The sequence below is a fragment of the Kogia breviceps genome, chromosome 7 (assembly GCF_026419965.1).
Source record: "Kogia breviceps isolate mKogBre1 chromosome 7, mKogBre1 haplotype 1, whole genome shotgun sequence".
In the NCBI taxonomy this organism is placed as follows: domain Eukaryota; kingdom Metazoa; phylum Chordata; class Mammalia; order Artiodactyla; family Physeteridae; genus Kogia; species Kogia breviceps.
Window position 1 is genome coordinate 120,162,159 of NC_081316.1, and position 23,061 is coordinate 120,185,219.

The 23,061-nt window shown below is 47.2% G+C and overlaps 1 long non-coding RNA gene across 2 annotated transcripts; it reads left to right on the forward strand.

Annotated features, from left to right (window-relative positions):
* The first annotated feature begins 660 nt into the window (after window positions 1–660).
* LOC136794545 (uncharacterized) lies at window positions 661–12,711 on the forward strand. 2 transcript variants are annotated; one of them, XR_010841528.1, is made up of 3 exons: window positions 669–1,076; window positions 10,931–11,107; window positions 11,467–12,711. It is a non-coding gene; the product is annotated as an uncharacterized lncRNA (long non-coding RNA). The 2 variants fall into 2 exon arrangements; XR_010841527.1 differs by having other exon boundaries at window positions 661–1,076; window positions 10,931–12,711.
* Window positions 12,712–23,061: the final 10,350 nt, after the last annotated feature.

Sequence of the window (23,061 nt, forward strand, 5' to 3'; positions counted from 1 at the left end):
CCCATGGGGGCTAGAGGCAGGACAGCCTAGAAAGGGACCCCGTTTGGAGTGAAAGGCCTGACTCCGCTGCCACGGTAGGTGGCCATCAAATAAATCTGTGATCCCAAGAACGCCAGCCAGCGTCACCAGCGACAGCCCCGGAGCAGACATCTGCAGGACGACAGATGGTCGCTTTCCTCGGAAGAGAACAGCCGCACATGGTGCTCCTCCTGGAGGCCAGAATGACCTCCTCCCATCTCGTTAGATTCAGAGGATGTCTTACCAGGGACAGGCCATCTGAGCCCCCGTCCCGCTCCCCTGCCTGCCACCCTCGGGGCCCCCTTTCCACACACCTGGGTGCTGCCAGAACACCCTGGACGCGCGAGAAGCCCCGGCGAGTCCTGCCCCGCCCACCCCACCGCCCAGCACCTGCACTCACACGGGCTCTCGGGCTCAGCCCCGGCCCCTCTCGCTCCCCGTGGTCAGGCACCGGCTCAGCAAGCCTCAGCGACCAGGTGGCCTCACCCGTGAGGGGCTGCCCTGCTGACTCGGCTTCCTGCAAGCTTTCCCATTCGTCCTCCCTCTCTTCCTCCTCATTGCTGTTTGCCTCCGTTTTCTGACAGTGACGGAGTTTAAACTGTTTGTCCAGATATAGTCAGGCACTGAGGATAATCTGACACATTCCTCTTCTCTAGAAGTGTGCAGTGTAGTTACGGAGACAGACAACACACAAATAATTCTACGAACAATTCACTTTCACCGCAATGAGGGCTCCAAAGGCAAGACAGGCATGCACTGGCAGGGGGACACGTTATGACGCTGGGAGGCAAGAGCTGGGGCTTTGCTGAGAAGGCAACACTCAACTGAAGCTTGAGGGACAAGGAGAGACTCATTCGGAGATGGAGAGGCTGGGGGAGGGGTGGGACAGAAGGGACGGCTCGCATGCGAGTCCAGAGCTTGGAAGGAGCTCTGTGGGTTGGTTCAAGCATCAGGGGAAGAGTGAGCTACAAAGGTAGGCGGGTCTTCTAAACCGTGAGGAGACTTTGGACTTTATCCAGAAGAATTTGGAAAGGATACGTTTTGGAAAGAATTTCAAGGTCAGTTTTGCATGGGTAAACGTTCTCTTTGATCACAGTTTGAAATATAGATTTGGAGGAGGTGGCAGGTGAGATCGGGCGTGAAGCTGGGTGTGATATAGGAGGACCAGTTCAGAAGGTTGTTATGGTAACTCAGGGAAAAAGTGATGATGAGGATGTTCCTGAAGAAGGAGGAGGAGGAGGATGGCGGCTTAGATTCGAGTGGCCCCAGGGGAGGTGAAGAGAAGTACACATTCAGGTGGCAGCTCCCAAACTCGGCGATCGGTCAGACCCCCGGGGCAAGTGTGGTGGGGTGTCAGAGACGGTCCCCAGGTTTCTGGCAGGAGCACCTCCTCCTCCCCCGCATCTCCCCAATATGCGTCTCCGTCTCCCCTCCCAGCTCATCAAAGAAATAGAGTGCAGGCAACCCAGCGGACAGACTATCGCAGCATTAATGTTATTTTTGTTCAGTAAAACCTGGAGATAAAAATCTCTCAACTCGTTATATAAGAAGTGGCAAACGTCAGGAGAGAGATTTGCTCCAGCGTCAGGGCTTCACATTTGGTTCTGGTTACGCTTGTCACCTGTGCTTTGCTCTAAAGGGATACCGGGGAGGGAGACCCTCCCTTTGACCACCTTTCTGGACTGGGTGCCCCCTGGAGAGATAAGAAGCCTTGTGTGGGTGCTTCAGGGAGAACAAACCAGCAGAATTCATCTTGGATTTTAGGCAGAAAAAGTTTGTGCTGACTCCTGTTTGAATATTTCTCATTTTTTGTATAACTGAAATACAATCTACACACCATACAATTCACCCATTAAAAGTACACACTAGGGCTTCCCTGGTGGCGCAGTGGTTGGGAGTCTGCCTGCCGATGCAGGGGGCGCGGGTTCGTGCCCCGGTCTGGGAGGATCCCACGTGCCGCAGAGCGGCTGGGCCCGTGAGCCGTGGCCGCTGAGCCTGCGCGTCCGGAGCCTGTGCTCCGCAACGGGAGAGGCCACAGCGGTGAGAGGCCCGCGTACCGCAAAAAATTAATTAATTAATTAATTAATTAAATAAAATAAAAGTACACGCTAGCTTTTGTGTGTTCACAGAGTGGGGCAACCATGAGTACATTCGGTGGTAAGGTGTGCAGCTATAAAGCATCCACAGATTTCCAGATTCTGGAGAGTTCATATAAATGGAATCATACTTTATATGATCTTTTGTGTCTGGCTTCTTTCACTCAGTATAAGGTTTTTGAAGCTCATCTATCTTACAGAATATATTGGTACTTCACTCATTTTTATGACCAAATAATATTCCACTGAATGGAGGTACTGCATTGTATTTATCCATTCGTCAGTTATGGACATTTGGACTGTTTCCACTTTTTGGTTATAATGAATAATGCTTCCATGAACATTCCTGTACAATTTTTGAGGGGGTATGTGTTTTTATTTCTTTTGAGAGTATACCTAGAAATCTAGAAGTGGAATTTATTTCTGGGTCATTAAATGTTTCTTTTTTTTTTTTTGAATGTTTCTTAAAGGCAAAGATAATACCTGTTTTTAATATATGTGCTTTGAGTACATTTTGCTAGACATATCTTCAGTAAGAAGATAAAAAAGTATTGCTAGAGAGTCTGCAATTGAGTTTTAAAAACTGAAAGAATGTACTTATAAATATGCTTCTGTGCCTATGTGCCTGTGTGTGTGTATGTGTGTGTGTTAGAACGTTACAGCCACAGTGCTGAAGGGATGCTTAAGGAAGCAAAATGTAAATAAATGCCCATTAGTAGAGTAGAAACTAAGAGCCTACGTGTAAAGATAGAAGGTTATTACGGAGGTCCTGGGACTGCGATAAATCTGGGCCCTGGGGGTCCCAGTAAGCTCAGGCCTGTCATTTCTGACTCCATGCCCTCAAAGTTAATGCAACATCAGCCACCCCAGCTCCTGCAGGTCCCAGTGGGGTTTGGGAAAGTAACCCAGCTGTCCAAATGCCATGAAGCTCCTAAGGTGCCAGGTCCACCTACCTAGCAGCCACGACTGCTGGCCGATGATGGATCAATAGGCAAACAGTGACTCTACGTGTGCCGAGGACACTGCAAAAGGGCCGCCTGAGCCCACTGGGAAGGAAGGGTGGGAAGGGACAGCAGAGAGCAAGGCTAGAGCCAGAAACCTCTGCATGAACAGAAGAGGCGGGGCTGGAGCTTCAGAAGAAACACAGGCAGCCTCCTGGACCCTCCAGGGGAGGGAGAAGACCACCCGCAGAGAGGCCACTAAACGACTGCCCTCTTGCGTGGGCGCCCAGGGCAGGAAGGCGAGAGCCCTCAGTACAAGGGGGCTCGGCCTGCAGTCCCTGAGGGCCCTCGAGAGTGGAGGTGTGTCCATGATGCGCTGACCAGGAGAAGCCTGGCATGCAGCACCTGACGGGTGGTGAGGACCAGGGCTCTGCAGCGTCTACAGCTCCTGCTTCGAGTTCACAGCGGGCACTTCTGGCCCAGAGATCCAAACTTGGAAGGTTTCAGGGGAGGAAACACCAACTTCCACAGGTTTACATTAATCATCTCATCCAAACATGGCCATTTTTCTTTACCATCCAGAGAAAGACCAGGGCGAGTTTGGGGGATCTCTCCTAGGTTTCTGCTGTTCTCTTGTTTCTGCTGCCTGTTTGATGGGCCCAGTTAAAACTAAAATGAGACAGTGGGTTCAGAACTGAAGGCTCTTAAGCTTCCCTCGACATGACTGTACTTGGAGACCCTGACACATGCAGGTCAGGGACAGTGGACGGTGAAATTCTTCAACTCTCAGGACAGGGTCTGGAACGCAGACACCAGGCACCATCAGAAGCACCAGTGTTCAGGTAGGATCCAAGAAAACGGCCTGGAGTCGGTTACCACTTAGCATTCAGGCTTCTGATCTCCTCAAGCAAACATGGGCCAGCTGGTTGCCTCATTTCAGTATGGGCTGACGTTGCTGGATCAGGCCTCCTGGCTTGTCAGGGAACCAAGAGGAGGCTTAGCACCAGGAACAAAAAAGAACAAAAATGCTTTCGGTTTCCCAGCCCCCACCTGATCACACCCTTGGCTCCTGGGGTTTCAGTGCATTTCACAGGAGGTCACGGGGCACCTCTGGATCTCCAGTCCCTGGAGTGGGCACCGCAGGCCAGACAAGGGCGCCTAAAGAGCGTCCCAGCAGACTCGCTGGGCTTTGAGCCCACCCAGGACAGGCAGCAGCATCCCAGGCTGGCAAGCAGATGCTGACCTGTCAGAGCCTTGATTGTTGGGAGGAACGGGTGGGGGGGGTTCTCTGACACCCCCCGGGGGCTGCTTCACCCTTTGGCCACCACGCCGTCCATCCCCTTCCGCTGAAGTACCGTCTCTCGGTAAAGCCAGTAGCTTCTTTCTCAAGTTTGAATCACCGTAGGTTGTTTGGCAGCAAGCGGATGGAGGGAGGAGGAAAAAAATCTGCTTCCAGCTCAAGTACATGTCGCTCTGTTAACCAGCATTTTGAAAAATTGTCTTTTCCCTTCCACAGTGCGGTTGGCAGGGGCTCTCAGCTGTTTTGAGAGAATGTAAGCAGCAGACCATCTGGGGCTGACATTTGCAGCATGGCAGTCAGGGGTGCGCATCGCCGGAGCTCCACGGGGGATCAGGAGCCCATCGCCTCTGCAGGAGCCGCAGGCGGAGGGAAGGGGGGCTTACGGAGGCGGCTTCTCTACAGGCGAGCTGGGAACTGAGCCCCCTGCCCGCTAGCCTTCCTCAGGCTCCCCCTCCCAGAGATGCGTGCTCTAGGAGATCTTATCTTGTAATATCAGTGATGGATGTTGACTCTGAGAATATCAAAACGCCCTCCACGTTTGTAGATCCGCTTTTGTTAAATAGAACTGAGGACCACGAGAGACTAAGATGAAAGACATACATGCAGATGTATGTCTGCATGTGCAGCAAGAGTGATTTTCTGGCTAACGAGACTGGGGAGTTAGGAGTTCTTAGTAACGAGGTCAGCCAGGGCACTTAAGGGAATTACACAGCTCAGACCCACTGGCGTGGCCCTCCAGGCCTTCTGGTCGCTCGCAGAGCCCAAGTCCACCTAACAGTTATCCCTGCTGCTGACGTGGAGGTCCCGGGGCTGCAGGCCTCGTCCTCGTTAAGCACAAAGCAGCCTCACGGGTGCCAGCTCGCCCACATTGAGACAGATGACTGACCACCTAATCACCTCTCGGGCAAACCTCTGCACCCTTAGCCGCTCTGGTTCATACCACATGCTCCATGCAGGTTGAGCATTCTTTTTTTTTATTGATTGATTGATTGGCTGCGTTGGGTCTTCGTTGCTGCATGCAGTCTTTCTCTAGTTGCGGTGACCGGGGGCTCCTCTTCGTTTCAGTGTGTGGGCTTCTCATTGCAGTGGCTTCTCTTGTTGTGGAGCATGGGCTCTAGGTGTGCGGGCTCAGTAGTTGCAGCACGTGGGCTCAGGAGCTGTGGTGCACAGGCTTAGCTGCTCCACAGCATGTGGGATCTTCTCCGACCAGGGCTTGAACCCATGTCCCCTGCATTGGCAGGTGGATTCTTAACCATTGTGCCACCAGGGAAGTCCCAAGGTCGAGCATTCTTTAACAGCCATATTTTCCAAAGAGCAAGGAATCTTTGTCACTAGCATTCATCTTTCCCACCTGAGATTAACACACGTGGGACCAGAACTTGATGGTCCCAGGGAAGCCCCTGTACGTGGTATCATACCCCCACCTGCTCTCACTCTCCCCCTCAGCCCTTGGTCATAAGTCAGTGGTCACAAGGATATGAGAAAGACCATAGTGGATCCAAATAAATTAGAACAGATGCATCGTGTATACATGTTTCCATGCCGAGACGGAAAGAGGCTTAACTCTAAGACAATAATTGCAGATTACTATTAGAAAGCAATTCTGCTCAAAACATATTTATTGTGTGTCTTGCCTGTCCCCAGGACTGTGTCAGGGGTCAGGGGTATGGAGACACAGTCCCTGGCTTCAGGAATTCAGCGTCTAGGCAGGCAGACTCGTGACCATATGAAGTGTGAAAGAAGCAGCTGCAGCAGGACTAGATGCCTTCCTGGAGGAGGAGGCGCTCCAGCGGGCTTTCGACAGAAGAATAGGAGCCACTCAGACTGAGAAATAGAGGACGACGGGTCCTAACAAAGGGAGGGCACCATGGGATCTCATAAGTGCTGAAGCACATAAGCTTCAAGGATTTCTGAACAGCTAAAGAGCCTATGAGGAGAATGAATGGGAGAGGAAGGCAGGGGGCCAGCAGGGCAAGTCTCGGAAGGGCCTCATGCCCTAAAAGCTCAGGCACCGAATTGCACCCACTGAGGTATTAGAATATTGAAAACAACAGTGAGCCTTTGAGAGACTTCACCACTGGAGTCCTCAGTTGGATCTGAGTTTCCCAAGGTCCCGCCAGCAGCCAGGAGGAAGTGAGACTCCAGATGGGCAGGGAGCAAAAACTGGCAGGTCAGTGGTGAGGCTGCAGGGGGTTAACACAACAACCCGGCAGACCTGGTGCATCCTTCACCCGCTTTCTAACCAACCCCTCACCCCACCCCGGGCATTATGTATCTGTTCTCTGTCCCTATAGCTTTGTCTTTCCCAGAAAGTCATGTGGACGGCATGGCAGAGTCAGGGGATGTTTGCACTGGCTTCTTCTTTTTTTATTTTTTTAACATCTTTATTGGAGTATAACTGATTTACAATAGTGTGTTAGTTTTTCCTTTACAACAAAGTGAATCAGTTATACATATGTTCCCATATCTCTTCCCTCTTGCATCACCCTCTCTCCCACCCATGCACTGGCTTCTTTTGCTCAGCACAATGCACCTGAGATGCGTCCATGCTGTTGCCTGTAGCAATAGTTCCTTCCTTTTCACTGCTGGGTAATACTCCGTGGCGTGGCTATAACACCATTTATTTATTCATTCCCCAACTGAAGGACATTTTTTTGGAGACTATAAGTAAAGTGACTATAAATATTCACACGCAGGTTTTATGTGAACATAGCTTGGGCAAATACCTAGGAGTAGGATTGCCAGGTTGCATTGTAAATTCCTGTTTAATTTTATAAAAAAATAAATGCCAAGCTCTTTTCTAAAGTAACTGTGCTATTTTACATTTCTGCCAAAAATGTGTGACAGTTCCAGTAGCTCTGCAACCTCGCCAGCACTTGGAATTGTCAGTCCATTTTTGTTTTTAGGCAAAGTAATAAGGATGTAGCTGTGTCTCACTGTGGTTTTAATTTGCATTTTCCTGATGATAGATGATGATCTTGGGTACGGAGAATGTTTTGACGGAACATGGGTTTGGCACGTAATGGGTTGCTTGGTAAAAATCTACTGTGGGAACAAATCAATGTCACCATCACTATCCTCTTCCACACCCTCACTTCTGCAAGAAGAGATGAGAGCTTGAACAAAAGTGGCGACAGTTGCGTAGAAGAGATATCAATATGAAGGAGAAAGAAGTCACAGGCCTGCATGACTGAGCATGGGGAGACTGAGATTGGGTCTCATGTGTCTGACTTGGGCACTTGGCCGACGTGGTACACGTCTGTGAGGCCATGGACCTGGGGAGAGGAGTGGGGCGATGAGAAAGACATCAGCTCCAGCCATGGATGTGGGGAGCCTCAAGGCCACAGGGCCCGTCAGCGGGCGTGTCCTGGAGGCCAGCAGAGTGGCTTCGTCTGGTTCATGCCTGGGCTCCCAGGGCCTCACCGGAGCCCCGTGTGGATATGGGTGTAGACAGGGGTTCAGAGCGTGTCCTGTGGGGTAGACATCTTATTTCACTTCTCACAGCATCCCCGAAACACAAGCCACAGACAGGGCTGTGCCGGTCAGAAGACTGACTTTCCCAAGTTCGAGGTGTTCACTACTCATTTGCTGGGACTTGAACCCATACTTGCTAAGGGCCATTTTTAGCATTTCCACAAATTAGGAAAAAATGCCAATTGGAAACAGGTGCCCCTTCTGGGCAGACGCCACTTCCTCTGGCTGACGGGCCCAGAGCCAGCTCCCGTGGTTTGCCAAGTAGAAGACAGGCTGGGCTTCAGCCCCTCCTCAACCCTCAGGGCCCCCGTGCAGGGCGTGAGCACACCTGAGACCTCGCCTCTTCAACTACAGCCTGAAGTTGCTGATCTCACTGGTCAGCAAAAGTGAGCCTGCTGAGTAGAGCCAAGGCTTGCTCAAATATGGGTACAGTTATTAACTTAACACAGAAGGAAGCTTCAACTTACAAACTTCCCCTGGTATAAATATATCAACTCTACAGATGCCTCATTTTTGAGTGTTTTGTGATAATTATCGATTTCACAGCACCTTTCAAGTGCAAAAATAACCAGCAGGTTGAAGATGGTGCTGCAAAGGGGCAAGTGGGCACAATGAAATGAAATGTAGATTTACACTGATGGGTGGGCATTCCTTGCTTATAAATATCCCATTGGAATTGCATACTAAAGCATCCATAAACTGAGGAAGCGGCTTTTGCACATGCCTATAAAAACCAGTAGGATTAGAGCACCTCTCTAACACATCTGCATATAAACTTAATCAAAGGGCAGAGGACCTGGTCAGACGTTCATTTCCCTTCTTGCTCCGCTCCCCCTTGTCGAGAACAAGGCAGGTAACAGAAGCTGGGGCGATGTGGGTGTGGAGGTGGCTGGGGAGGAGATTAAACACAGATGTGCCCCAGTCGGAAGGCTCTCAGCTCCCCACACCAGGGAACCCTGACCCAAGGGAGAACTGGTCAAAAGCACAAACTCCCAAGTGCTGGGAATTCAGCAGAGAACGTGTCCTAGGTTTGAGATGCCAACAGTTCCTGTTTTAAAGCCCATGTGTGTGCAGCAAAGGAAGAAGAAATGATAAATAAGAGCTAATTTAACCCCATTTCACAGATGAGGAAACTGAGGCACAAAGCTGGTTGGTGGAGGAACCCATATTCAAACCAGGCAGGTGCGCCAGCGTCCACGCGATACCCACGGCACCACCTGCCCCTCGAAAGGAGGAAAGGAGGCATCCGTGTCCACATGCGAACACCTGCTCACATATACCTCGGTGGGCTTGTGTAAAATCACACAACTGAGGAAGCTGGAAATGTCTGTGAAGACCAAATCCTGCCCCCTCGCTGTGCACTTAAGAAAGGAGAAAAATCTCCATTTTGTCTGCTGGACATCAAAGATGGCCCTTCCACCAAGCAGAGCAGTCAGGGAATAAAACCAGGGCCGGCCCCCGTCAGACGGAGCAGACACAAGTGCAAATTCCAACGGCCGCTGTGACAAAGGGAAATGAGCCCCCCACGGCTGGCCTCCTGCTCCCCAACCAGGACCGTGGTGGTGTGAGGGGAAGGCACCGAGCGCGGTTGGGGTCCACACTGGCCCTTCCTGTGTCTCTGCTGCCCCCTCGCCATCGGGGTGCCTTGACTGTCCCAACCTCCGTGATACAAGAAGGAATGTGCACGGTTTTTAAATACAGAATCTCAGTGCTGTACACCTGCAACCAATACAATAGTCTAGGTCAGCTCTACCTCCTTAAAACAATAAGAGTAAATCAACAAATGAATAAATACAACACAGCAGGTGGGCCTCATTCCTGAATACAGAAAAATAAAGTTTCACCAGCAAGAGGCCTTTTTTGGCAAACACAGCGCCTGTAGATGGCCAGGCGTGATCCAGCAGCCTGGGCTTCTGCGCTTTGTGCTGATCTGATGGTCAGGCCTCCTGGCTGCCCTCCCTACACCTGCTTGTCGGATGCTCCTCAGCAGAGACGACCATTCCCTCGGGAGCTTGACACGCACCTCATGTTAAAGGCCCCAAGCTCTTCCAGGGTCCAGACACAGCTGATCACCCTGACATGAGGGGGAGGGGCCCAAGCCTCCACAATGGCCCTCCATCTCACCCTCACGCACAACCACTGGGCCCAGCCGACGTGCCCAGGTGGGGCCTGTGGACGGGAACTCCTCCCCCAACCCGCTCCCTCCCGGGTCACCATGCAGCCAGCAATGCTGGGCTGTGTCAAGAATCATCTCAGCAGGAAGAGCTGTGCGGTCTGAAGGCTGCGGGCCCGGGGCCATGGGTGTGTCTGGCGAGAGTTCCCTTCTGGTCGGTGTGCATCATTAGAACGTAACCCTATCCCCAAGGGCCCTTCCCATCCAACTTCCTGCATCCAATCAGGATGCCAGCAAAGCCAGCCTGCTGTTAGGACACACTCAAATCTCCAGAGCCCTCGAGGGGCAAAGGGTATAATTCCCACTTCTGTCAAAATGCCGGGTGAGTGGGGCAGGGCCTGGCTGTCTGATTCCCACACTGCCACTGCCCTCGGATGAGGCACCCCACATGGGGAAAGGGAGGAGGGGCGGCAGGGACTTCCTGAGTGGGCAGGTCACCACCCCAGTACTAACCAAATTGACCAATCTGGTCCTCGGCCCCCAGACAGAATCCTCCATCACAGGAGTTACAAAACATCTGAGGGACCTGCACGATTCGTAGCAATCTCCAGGGATGGAGAGCCCTTGGTAGCCCATGTCCATAGTTTCTCAAAGGGCGACCTGACCCCCATTCCCTTTGAGTAGGAGCTGTAGCCACCCAGATTGTCTGCTTTCTAACATTTACAGACCCACTCAGCCCCGGGTACAGAGTGAACGAGAAGCAGCCTGACTTTCACCCCAGAGGGTTGGCGATTTAGGAACGCGACAGCTGGCTTGTGTTCAGGATAGGCTTTCTTTACCTCTCAGAAGCTCCTCGCCCCTAAGCCAACATGTGGGACAGTTTATGGCATGTCAACTCATTTAATACTGCCATAAAGAAACGCATGAAATGCTGATGCTCCAATAAAGCCCTGACAACTCATATCTAAAGCTCCTTTATTTCTTCCAGATGCCACATCAAACGTGAAATCAACCAACCTCTCAGAAGGCCAAGCCCTGCACTGCCTTTCTCCAGGAAAAGGTCACGTCCCACTCAACAATGGGTGTGCAGAGAGGTGAAGGATGAAGGATGTCAAGAAACCAAAACAAACTGACCAGAAATAATCTTCCATGTGTGACTCTGAAGGTGTGTGTGTATTTGTTCAATCGGGATTGGCAGGGGGTGGGGTGGGTATAGGCAGAAGAAGCAGCAAGGTTGAAGAGACAGTTCCCGGGCACAGAGCCATGCTTCCTGGGATTCTGGGTCCCAATGACCGTCCAAAAATGTATCTCACCCACTCCTTTCCCCCCATTTCTGTAAAATGGATAGAAAGCTTGATAGGATGCAAGTCAGAGTCCTGCCAATCACAAGTCTACATTCTCAACTCAGCACTAAAAATTTAGGAATTTGTATTACCCGCCTGCTGCTCAAATTTCTTCCTGTCTAAGCTCTGTCTCCTCATGGAAAAGGAAATCTAAAGTTCACCCTTCCTTCATGTCACCCAGCTTTGACTCCAGTCAGATGAAGAGGTGTCTCTGCACCCAGTTTCCCACCAAGTGTCTTAAACAGCCCATGACTCAGCTCCAGCATCCTTTGGTCCCTGTCTCTCAAGATGCTTTATGGGGATAAATAACCCTGTTAACAGAGACAAATAACAACAGGGGAAAAGATAAATGAAGAAGTATGAGGCTCAGACATGAAAGAAGATGGAAGCCAATGAGGTAGAAACACACAATAAGGTGATTGCAGGCAGCAAAAATGACCAAGAAGGCTATGATCCCAACATGGAATCATAGAATTCCAGCCCCTGCGATTAAGCTCAGAGGGGCAAGGGCACCAAAGGTTAGGACACTAGGGCTTCCCTCAGTCCTGGAACCAAGATGGTAACATGATGGAGTGGAGTGGACAAGGGCTCTGGGGCCAGACAAGCCCAAGGCTGCACACAAGTCCTACCCCTGCCGGCGGAGTGTCTAAACCCCTTCGCCGCGCCATGCTTCTAGAACCCTCATGATGGTGTCAGGACGCTGGGGAGAGAACTGATTCTGTGCAAGTGAGCCCAGTTCCCAGATGTATGTGAGTCACGAGAATCAGAGAGTTCATGAAATAGTCGCGCTGGAAGACAGAAGATACGGGGAAAGTCGCCAATCCGCCCGCTTCACCAACTCTCTCGATGCCACTCTGCCTGCTGACTTCTTCCCCGTGAGCTGACCGTCACTCTGATTTCACAACATCACAATGGAACCACATCTCCCGCCTCTCTTGCTCACCTCCTCACCATCTTCCTCTTCCCTTACTTTGTATATACTCCATGCTTTTGTGGTGGCCCGCCTCCAGAGTGAGCCCGCCCCTAGTATTCACGTCCTCATGCGGTCCTCTCCCCTCCTGAAGGAACGGGGCTGGCCTGTGTAAACCAGGAGGGTATCGCAGCCAGGCCAGGGGGGACTTCTTTGCTCTCTCAGATCACTCGCTCCAGGGGAATCCAGCTGCTGTTCTGTGAGGACACTCCTGAAGCAACAGTAAGGAGGGGGGTGGTCCACGAGGCAAGGAATGGAGGCCTCCTATGAACAGAGTATGGGAATAAGCCATCTTGGAAATAGATCTCTAGCCCCGATCAAGCCTTCAGATGACGACAGCCTGACTGCCATGTCCCGGAGAGACTCCAGCTGCAGCCACCAGCTAAGCCACTCCGGGACTCCCGACTTGCAGAAACAGTGTGACATAATAAATGTATACTGCTTTGAACCATTCAAGTTTGGGGTAATTTGTCAAACAGAAATAGAAAACAATCTCCCCTTGTATGTTTCAGCCTCTGACCACCATTCCCCTGCCATATGACACTAGGATCCCCAAGTTTGTACATTTATCTCCAGGACAGATTTTTCAGGACTTGGACCATGGCTTCCATTGACTGGACACTTCTGTCCCACTCAACTTGATCATTCCATCAAGACCAAATTTCTTTCCTACACAGAGACTCACTCCAGAAGCCCTTACATTTGATTAATGCTATGCCGTATAGTTTTTTTTTTTTGGGGGGGGTGGATTTTCAAACTAGTATCTACTTCAACTTTTTATCATAATTTTGTAAGGTAGGAAAGGAAAAACGTTGGTCCCATTTTACAGATGAGGAAATTGAGGCCCAATGCATTTAAATACTGACCTGCACAAAGATACAGCTACTTTGTGGTAGAACTAGGATTGGAAACCAGGTCTTTTTCCACTGCCTCTTCGAGAAAGACAAATCAAATATCCAGTGATCTGACCTTTAGGACTAGGCATCTAAGTAATTCAATGGGGCCTCAACTGCCACAAAGTTTTGTAAAGGCAGAGCCCTCACAGACATGCCAGTAAGAAAAATGAGATGCTACCAACCACACCAGGTATCTACTGCTCTGTAGGAAAGCACCACAAAGTTTAGCCCCTTCACACAACAAGGCGTTATCATCTCTCTTGCCTCTGGGGTTTGACAGGCTCAGCTTGGAAGTTCTCACCTGAGGTCCAACGGACTGTTGGTTGAGGCTGCAGTCATGTGAGACCTTGTCACTCACGTGTCTGCTGCCTGGTGGGGATGCTTGAACAGCTGGAACTGATTGAGAACCTCTCTCTCTGTGCAGCCTCTCCATGTGTGGCTTTTTCTTCTTCACAGCCTGGCCATCTTAGGGGAATCAAACCTATCATGTCGGGCCTGAATTCTTCCATGTGTTCCAAGAGCAAGTCTTCTAAGAGGCTCGAGCAGAAGCTGCAAGTCTTCTCCTGGTGTGACCTCAGGAGTCCCAGGATGTCACTTCGAGCACATCCTATCAGTTAAGCAAGTCACTAAGGCCAGTACAAGCTCAAGGGAGTATGGAAGCAGACTCTGCCTCAAGGCCCGCCTGAAGGCAGGCACACAGGAAAGGAAGGCGGTGACGAGGTGACCGTCAGCATCTCTGCCGCTAACAATCACAGTCCAGCCTCGGGCCCCAATATTTCGGCTCTCCTTCATGAAAAATATCCTCGCCCCCTCCCAAGGCCAATAAACTTTTATCCCACTACAGAAACAGCTCAAAACCCAGGATCTTAACATCTAAGTTAGGTTCAGGTACAAAGGGGCCTCCTTTGGCACAGCTCCTTGAGTGCCTTTTTACTTGATCTGACTCCTATGAAATAAATAGTGTTCTGCCCACCAACCCACCCAGCCCTGACATGTACCCGTGAGACAGGCATGGGATAACTGCAACATACCCTATTGCTCTGATGGAAGAGAAGAAAGTGGTACATAGCAGTCACTGTTTCACAGCAGTTCTGAAATGCTGTTGGGCACGTGTTGCTAGTTCCTTGGTTAGGGCCCAGCCCTGTTCCCACAAAATGATTCTCATTCTTTCCTCGGGGCTTTTGGTTCATACCTTGAATTTTCTTTTCTTTCCATAGGAAATGGTCCTAGTTTGAAACTGAAGCCTCTTCATTTTCCTCTTGCTCATAGAAGAATAACAGTCCAAAGACCTTTTCTATACTGTCTCTGTTCCTGTTAGTCTCAGCTGACATAATTCCTTTAAAAAATCTGTAGTCTTCCTGTATATCAAATTATAAGCCATTCACTGATGCAAAAGCCATAGCCTGTTTTCCTTTCTGAGATGGTCCCTTTTCTCTTTCATCCATTGGCCTCAGAGCCCAGACACTGTGGAATGGCTCTTAAGGTCCTTAGATGCTTTTTGCCTGGTTTAAAGGGTCTACAAGGTAGACCCTTCAGATTTTTTTCTGGCAAATCTAGTCTAAGAGACACAGATTTAATATTCTTAGAAGCCTTACTAGTATGCATGCCCTTAACTCTTCATGAAGTCTCAACAAAAGGTCTTACAGCTTTGAGACTTTTACTCTGAAACCATAATTTATTCATAATGCCCTAGATTTTAATCTCTTCCCTGAGGGCACTTCTAGTTTGAGAAGCTTTTGCTGGGAGAGACTGAGGACGAGAAATAATTGTGTTTTTGAACCTAGTAAGCCAGGGTTCATTTCCATTTCTTAGAAATTCTGCGTGAAACTACATGGCTCCTTCTTCAGCTCCTCTCCACTCCTAATTTACAACAGGCGGATAGAAGCAGCCAGTTGGCACCTTTTACATTCTGCCTGCAAATCTCTCTGGCCAGATCCATGAGTTCACTGGGTACACTTTCTCTCTTCCACATTATCACAGCTGATGGTGCCGTCAAAATTTCTACCACATACGTAATACATATATAAAACAAGTGACCCTTTTGCTCTAACCTCCAGCAACATTTTCTTCTCCATCTTTCAAGCCCTCACCAGTGGTCTCACTGAAGTCTTTCCAGATTTTGCCAACAGAATTTTTGTGGCTATTCCAACTTCCACCTCAATCACTTACCCAAAAGCAAATGCCACACTCTTTCAGCTTATGTTACAGCAGCACCTCACTTCTAGGTACCAAATTCTGTTCCAGTTATCAGCTTCTGCTTTATAAACTACCCGACTTCAAGACTTACCATAAAGCTACAGTCATTAGGGCAATGTGGTAAAAACTAGAAAACTCCTAAAACATAAGATAGGAGAAAACCTAGATGACTTTGGGTATGGTGATGACATTTTAGAAACAACACCAAAGTCATGATTCATGAAAGAAATAATTGATAAGCTGGACTTCCCTAAAATTAAACACCCCTGCTCTGCAAAGGACACTGTCAAGAGAAGATAAACCACAGACAGGAGAAAATATTTCCAAAAGACACCCCTGATGTCAGAAATATACAAAGAACTCTTAAAACCCAACAATAAAATAGCAAACAACCAGATTTAAAAACGAGCCAAAGACCTTAACAGACACCTCACCGAATAAGACGTACAGATAACAAATAAGCATATGAAAAGATGCTCCATGTGGTATGGTATCAGAGAAATACAAATTTTAGAAGCGATGAGATACTACTACACACTTATTAGAATGGCCAAAATCCAGAACACTGACAACACCAAATGCTGACGAGAACGTGGAGCAACAGGAACTCTCATTTATTGCTGGTGGGAATGCAAAGTGGTACGAGCACTTTGGAAGACAGTTTGCAGGTTTCTTACGAAACCAAACATACTCATACCATATGATCCAGCGGTCACACTCCTCAGTATTTATCCACAGGAGTTGAAAATTATAGCCACACAAAAAAAACTTGCGATGGATATTTATAGCAGCTTTATTCAAAACTGCCAAAACTCAGAAGCAACCAAGACGCCCTTCGGCAGGTGAATGAAGAAATAAACTATGGTCCATCCAGACAATGGACTGTCATTCAGCACTAAAAAGAAGTGAGCTATAAAGCCATGAAAAGACAGGGAGGAACCTGAAATGCATATTACTAAGCGGAAGGGGTCAGTCTGAAAAGTCTACATACTGTGCGATTCCAACTATACGGCATTCTAGAAAAGGCAAAACTAAGGAAACAGTAAGTAGATCAGTGATTGCCAGGAGTCTGGGGAGGGAAAGGGATGAAGAGGTGGAGCGCAGAGGATTTTCAGGGCTGTGAAAATAATACCATGCAGAAGAACGATACCACAGTGATCCATGTTACTACACACTTATCCAAACATTCATCTATTATACGTGTGAATATACAGAATTCAAACGTATAGAAAATACAACACCAAGACTTAACTATATAGACTTGCAGTGACTATGGTGCGCCAGTGACTGCTCATCAGTGTGACAAATACTCCATCTGGTGGCGATGCTGACAACGGGGGAGGCTGTGCATGTGTGGGGCAGGGCGTGATGGGAATCTCGCACCTTCCCCTCAAAAGTAAAGTTTATCAACAATTATCCCACAGCTCAGTGACTTAATATACTCTTCTCGCTCACGGTCTGAGAGCGTGTGTGGATTCACCCACATAGCTGTCGTGGGTGAACCTCTCACGTGGCCGCAGTCAGAGGGCGGCGGAGCCATGTCGGCCTCTCCTCACTGTCCTTAGCACAGAGGACCGGAATCCCCAAGGTTCGCTGGGCATCGTTCTCCCTCTGCGCAGCTTCTGCACACGGCTCTGTGCAGCTTCCTCAGACCATGGTGGTCTCGGGGTAACGGGGCCTTACCTGGACCTTACCTCTGCTTCCCGCAGAGGGAGCACAGGTCCGGACGAACCACCACACCGCAGTCCACACTCTCTCAGTCCACATCACCCTTAGTGTCACGGTGTCTTTTTCACAATGTCCCATGCCAACACTAACAATACAAAACAAAGGGGAAACCCCATGGTCCATTTATTAACTAGTAACCAGCAGACAAATGGATAAGTTATTTCCTAATAACTTAGCTGTTAAAAAAAAAAAACTTAGACGGAAAGACAATATACTTTCATTTCATTCTTACTAATGGCACACACACACCCCTGGAACACCACACAACTTCTCAAACCTTGAACCAGATCAGAATCAGATTGGATGCAACCACATGCATTACCACGTGCATTCATGCCACAGTGATCTGGATGCAATACTTGTGGTTTTTTAATCATGTAAACACCAAAAACCAAGGCTTTCAAAGATACGAAATCACCAAAATGAATGTAACATGCTATTGAAACTGTGAACTATCTTGAACCAGGAGTTTTTACAGCATCTGACAGATGTCCAAGTATTTTCCTCCGAAATTGCAAATACACTGCAGTGTCCCCGGTTGCAGCACCCCAGGGTGCCTCAGCTCAGAGTTTTGGAACCACTGTGACACACCAATCAAATCCTGAAAATAGATGGGGAATTTGAGGAAACAGTTTTCACCGAATGCCATCTTTAACTTCCTCTCCGTATCTACCCGATAGATGGCCAGGCAAACAAGGACTCTAGATTTGGCTCTGCTTGGGCCAGCATAAGTAAGACACACAAGCAGAATCGGGGTAAAGTGTGGGTCCATAGGAGTAATTCTAGAACACGTTAAAGAAGTCACTATTTATTTGCAGGCCATTTAGTGTAAGTGCTTGCATCTTTGAATTTCTATAGCCATAATCTGCAACACTTTGCTTAGAAATCTCCTCAGTGAAGCATCTAAGCTCATCAATTACAATATCTACTTCCTACAAAAACACTAGGAAACAATTCGGCCCAAGGTCCTCGACACTTTACAGTATGGGTCGCCCTGCCTCCAATTCCCAGTGCCAAGTTCCTCACTTCCTTCCTAGACGTCACCAGAATCGCCTTTCGGGTCCCACATCCCTCTGATAACCTCTTCAAGGCAATCTTGGCTTTCTCTAAGTTTGTGCCTCAACACTTGCCCAGCCTCTACCCATCACCCAGTCCCAAGGCCACTTCCTCACTTTCAGGTGTTCGTTGCAGCAGCACCCCATTTGTAGGGACCAAAATCTGTCTTAGTTTCCTAGCGCTACTGTAACAAATCACCACAGACCAGGTGCCTTCAACAACAGAAGTTTATTTCCTCACAGTTCTGGAGGCTGGAAGTCCAAGATCAAGGTGCTGGCGGGTTGTGTTTCTCCTGAGGCCTCTCAGTGTGGCTCACAGGTGGCCACCTTTCCTCTGTGCCTACACCCTTCTGGGGTCTCGTCCTCTTCTTTTTTTTTTTTTCTCGGATGTGGGCCTCTCACTGTTGTGGCCTCTCCCTTTGTGGAGCGCAGGCTCAGCGGCCATGGCTCACAGGCCCAGCCGCTCCGCGGCACGTGGGATCTTCCCGGACCGGGGCACGAACCCGTACCCCCTGCATCAGCAGGCGGACTCTCAACCACTGCGCCACCAGGGAAGCCCCTCGTCCTCATCTTATAGGGACACCAGCCCTGTGGGAATTGGGTTCCCCGTTGTGACATCATTTAACCTAATTAACTGTAAAGGCGGTATCTCCAAATGCAGTCACTTAGAGGTTTGAGGCTTCAACATATGGAATTCAGTCCATAATATAAATATTTTGGGGGTGGGGATGCCCTGTGTCATTTCCTCAAGAGATTTTTCTTTTGAAGCACAGGCTCTTAAATTTTCATATACTGCCTTCTGAGGGTCCTTGAACTCCAGAAATTGCATGCAAAAATATCATGTGTATGAACTTTTCCAAAGAGGGGGTCTATATTCACTGTTCTAAATGCTGTATGCACCATGGAAAGATTTTTTTAAAGATGCCAAGTCCCCTACACAGAGGCTCTAATTTAATCCCTGCTGGGTGAGTGTCAGGAATGGAGATTTTGTAACATTCTCCATTTGATTCTATTGTGCAGTCAGGACTAGGAATCACTGGTCTGATTGACCGACTGATCGATCGATTGGAACGATAAATGATCTTAGTTTATGCACAGTACTTTCACATTTCTCAAATTTTACACAATAATCATGTTGTTTTATAATCAGAAAAAAACTTTTAAAGAAGAAAAAAATTTACTGCCTTTAATCCTTAAGAAAAGACGAAAGTCCTGAAACAGCCTGGCCGAAAGGTTACACCATCATGTCTTACTTTCCTCCCTTCTCTTAGACTTCCTACTTAAATTGTGGTCTGAAGACCAGCACCATCTGCATTACCTGGAAACTTACTAGAACTGGGGAATCTCAACTCACACACACAGACCCGCAGAATCTACAGAACCTGCAGTTAGGAAGGTCTACAGGTTATTTGCATGGTTGTTTGCCAATTAAAGTTTGAGAAGCACCTGTTTATAGTCTTCCCCACATCATGAAAGAGAACGGCAACCACAAAATTTTCAAAACCACTGAAGACATTTTGTTCAGTGTGTGATATTAGGAGAGCTTAACACAGCAGTCCTTGCGCCTTTGTTTGGTGTGGGCTCTGCACTATTTGAGAGACAAAGTCATGTCAGGACCAACTGCAAACAACTAATCCGTAAAGTAACAGCACAAGGAATTACACCCTGACACAACCCACAGATGACCTATTATTCATCACTGCAACCATTATAGATAATGGCTCAATGATCAGCTGCAGCTGGTCTACATAGCATTCACCTTAAAACATCCCAACAGCCCTTAGTAAAGAAGACAGTACCTGGGTTGTGTAAATATTCAAAAAATGAAAAGAGAGAAAGGTCTGGAGAGAAGGAGAGTGGGAGAAGGTGGGAGAAATGGGAAGGGAAGAGAACCATGGTATTTCACTTTCCTGAACATGAGAATCTCAATCCTAATAACCCAGACTTTCGGGTCCTAATCCTCGACGTCCACCATGGACCTCCCGTTACCCTAATGGTTATTCCGAATAAATAAGGATGTGACTAGATCGGGAATGAAGACCAGGAACAAGAAGAAACTCCTGTGAAGGATAAACTACCTGATAAATGTTCTGGGTAAGTTACTAGATGAATTTCACTGGATAAATTACTCTGTAATGATAATAATATTCGTACAATTTTCTGCCTTTTAAAAAATAAATTTTTAAACTTAGTTCATCCACTCAGTCACCAAGTTTGGATGTGTATTTTTAACTACTATGAAATGTTTGTATGGAAGTAAAGGTAGAGTGGCTTTAGTCGAGTTTTATATAGTTGCAGAAGTCAAGAAACATTTACCCGTCCTGGCTGTCTTCTGCACCCAGTCACTCCTTCAGAGGTATCTCGTTCATTCTTTCTCTCTATTTATCTACCATGCTCATCACCAGCCACGGACATGGGTCCTAGACTAGCAGTCGAGGGCTCTTGGAAGTTATCTGAACCTACCCTTGCCTTTCAGAGCTTGTAATCAAGCAGAAATGCCAGACGGACCAGAGACGATGCTAAATAAATAAATGAACAGCTTTAACAGTTGAATACGTAGACAATACAGTCCTATGAATATATCAAAAAAAGATTTCTTTCATCAGGAACTTTACAAAATGTCACGATTAAGATTCTCATCTTAGGGGTGTTCATCTCTGACCACCAATACAGTCACTAAACATGAATTTTGAAATCAAACATGCCTTTTCATAAAGCCATAGAAAACATTTGGGGTTATTCACTACCATCAGTATTTGAACAAGAATAACATGTATCTATCCAACAACTATCTATTGAGTATGTAAGATGAGCCAATAAGTATATTAATCTTTGTATGTTTCACCTTTTTACATTCTTTTATTTTCCAACTTTCTGTGATCTTACATTTGAGGCACTTCTCTTACAGTAGCATATATCCCATCTGGCAATTTTAGTATTTCACTTGCAATATTTAGTCCATTGACACTGAATGTAATTACTGAAAGATGTAAATTACTATCTATTAGATTTATTTCTCTTTTTTAGTGAAGTATAGTTGATTTACAATATTGTGCTGTTTCAGTTCAGCAAAGTAATTCAGTTATATCCTTTTCAGATTATATTCATTATAAGTTATTACAAGTTACTGAATATAGTTCCCTGTGCTATGCAGCAAATCCTTGTAGATTACTATTTATTTCTATTTGACAGAACCGCTTATGTTCTTTTCTCCCCTTTCTTGCCTTTTTCTTTCTAATTAATATTTGATTATTTGGTTTATTTTCTCTTTATTATTTTGCCTTTCCCCTCTATTAGCTTATTAGTTATCCTTCTTTTGGAAGTTATCCTAGAGATTACAACATACATCTTTAACTACATTCCGATGGAAATTATTAGCGCTAGCACTTTTCTTCAATGCTAGAACCCTGGAATGTCTTAAATCTATTATCTCCCCTCCCAAATGTTGTGGGGTTTTTTTGTTTTTTTTTTTTTGTGGTACGCAGGCCTCTCACTGTCGTGGCCTCTCCCGTTGCGGAGCACAGGCTCCGGACGCGCAGGTTCACCGGCCATGGCTCACGGGCCCAGCCGCTCCGCGGCATGTGGGATCTTCCCGGACCGTGGCACGAACCCATGACCCCTGCATCAGCAGGCGGATTCTCAACCACTGCTCCACCAGGGAAGCCCAAATGTTGTGTTTTAATTATATGTATTTTAATTCTACATTTATTTTAAACCCCACAAGACAAAACATTATTACTATTGTCTTGTACCAGTAATATTTATTTATATTTTATCCACGCATTAATGCTTTATATTATCATTCTTTATTCTTCTATTTGCTCTCTTATATCTGGGGTTATTTGTCATCTGTGAGAAGAAATCCTTTTAGTAATTTTTTTAGTGAAACTTTGCTGGTTACAAATTCTCTCAGATTTTGTTTGTTAATGTTTTTTGGTTTTTGGTTTTTTTTACAATTGGTAGTGTATATATGGAACTTTATTTTTATTTATTTATCCACTTTTGGCTGCATTGGGTCTTTGCTGCTGCGTGGGCTTTCTTTAGTTGCAGCGAGCAGGGGCTGCTCTTCATTGCGGCGCGTGGGCTTCTCTTTGCGGTGGCTTCTCTTGTTGCGGAGCACAGGCTCTAGGCGCACAGACTTCAGTAGTTGTGGCACGTGGGCTCAGCAGCTGCAGCTCCCGGGCTCTAGAACACAGGCTCAGCAGTTGTGGCACACGGGCTTAGGTGCTCCGCAGCATCTGAGATCTTCCTGGACCAGGGCTCGATCCCGTGCCCCCTGAATTGGCAGGCGGATTTGTAACCACTGCACCACCAGGGAAGCCCTGTTTGTTAATGTTTTTATTAAATTTTTGAAGAATAATTTTGCTAGATACATCATTCTAGGTTGACAGGGTTATTTGGGGGTTTGTTTGTTATTCTGCAGTATTAACGATGTTTTATTGTTTTCTGTCTCCCCTTGTTTCTGTTGAAAAAGTCAGATGTTTGTCTTCTTGTTGCTCCTTTAAAGGTGATGTGTATTTTTCCTTTGCTCTTAAGATTTTCATTTTGTCTTTAATTTTTTAGAGATTTACTGTGTTGAGCCTAGGTTTCTTTATATTTATCCTGTTCATAGATTCTTGAATTTGTGATTTGCTGCCTTTCATCAGTTTGGAAAAATCATCAAATATTCAAATAATTTTCTAACCCATCCTAGTTCTCTTCTACTTCTGGAATTACAACTACATTATTTTAGATTCACTGTGTCTGATGCGTACCTTAACCTCTTTTCTGTATTTTCATATTTTTTCCCCTCTGTGCTTCAGTCTGGATGTTTTCTAGTGACCTGTATTCTTTTCTTCTGCTTAAATCTAATGTTAAACCTACCTACTGAATTCTTAATTTCAGCAACTGTACTTTTCAGTTCTAGAATTCACATTTTTGTTTTATTTTAT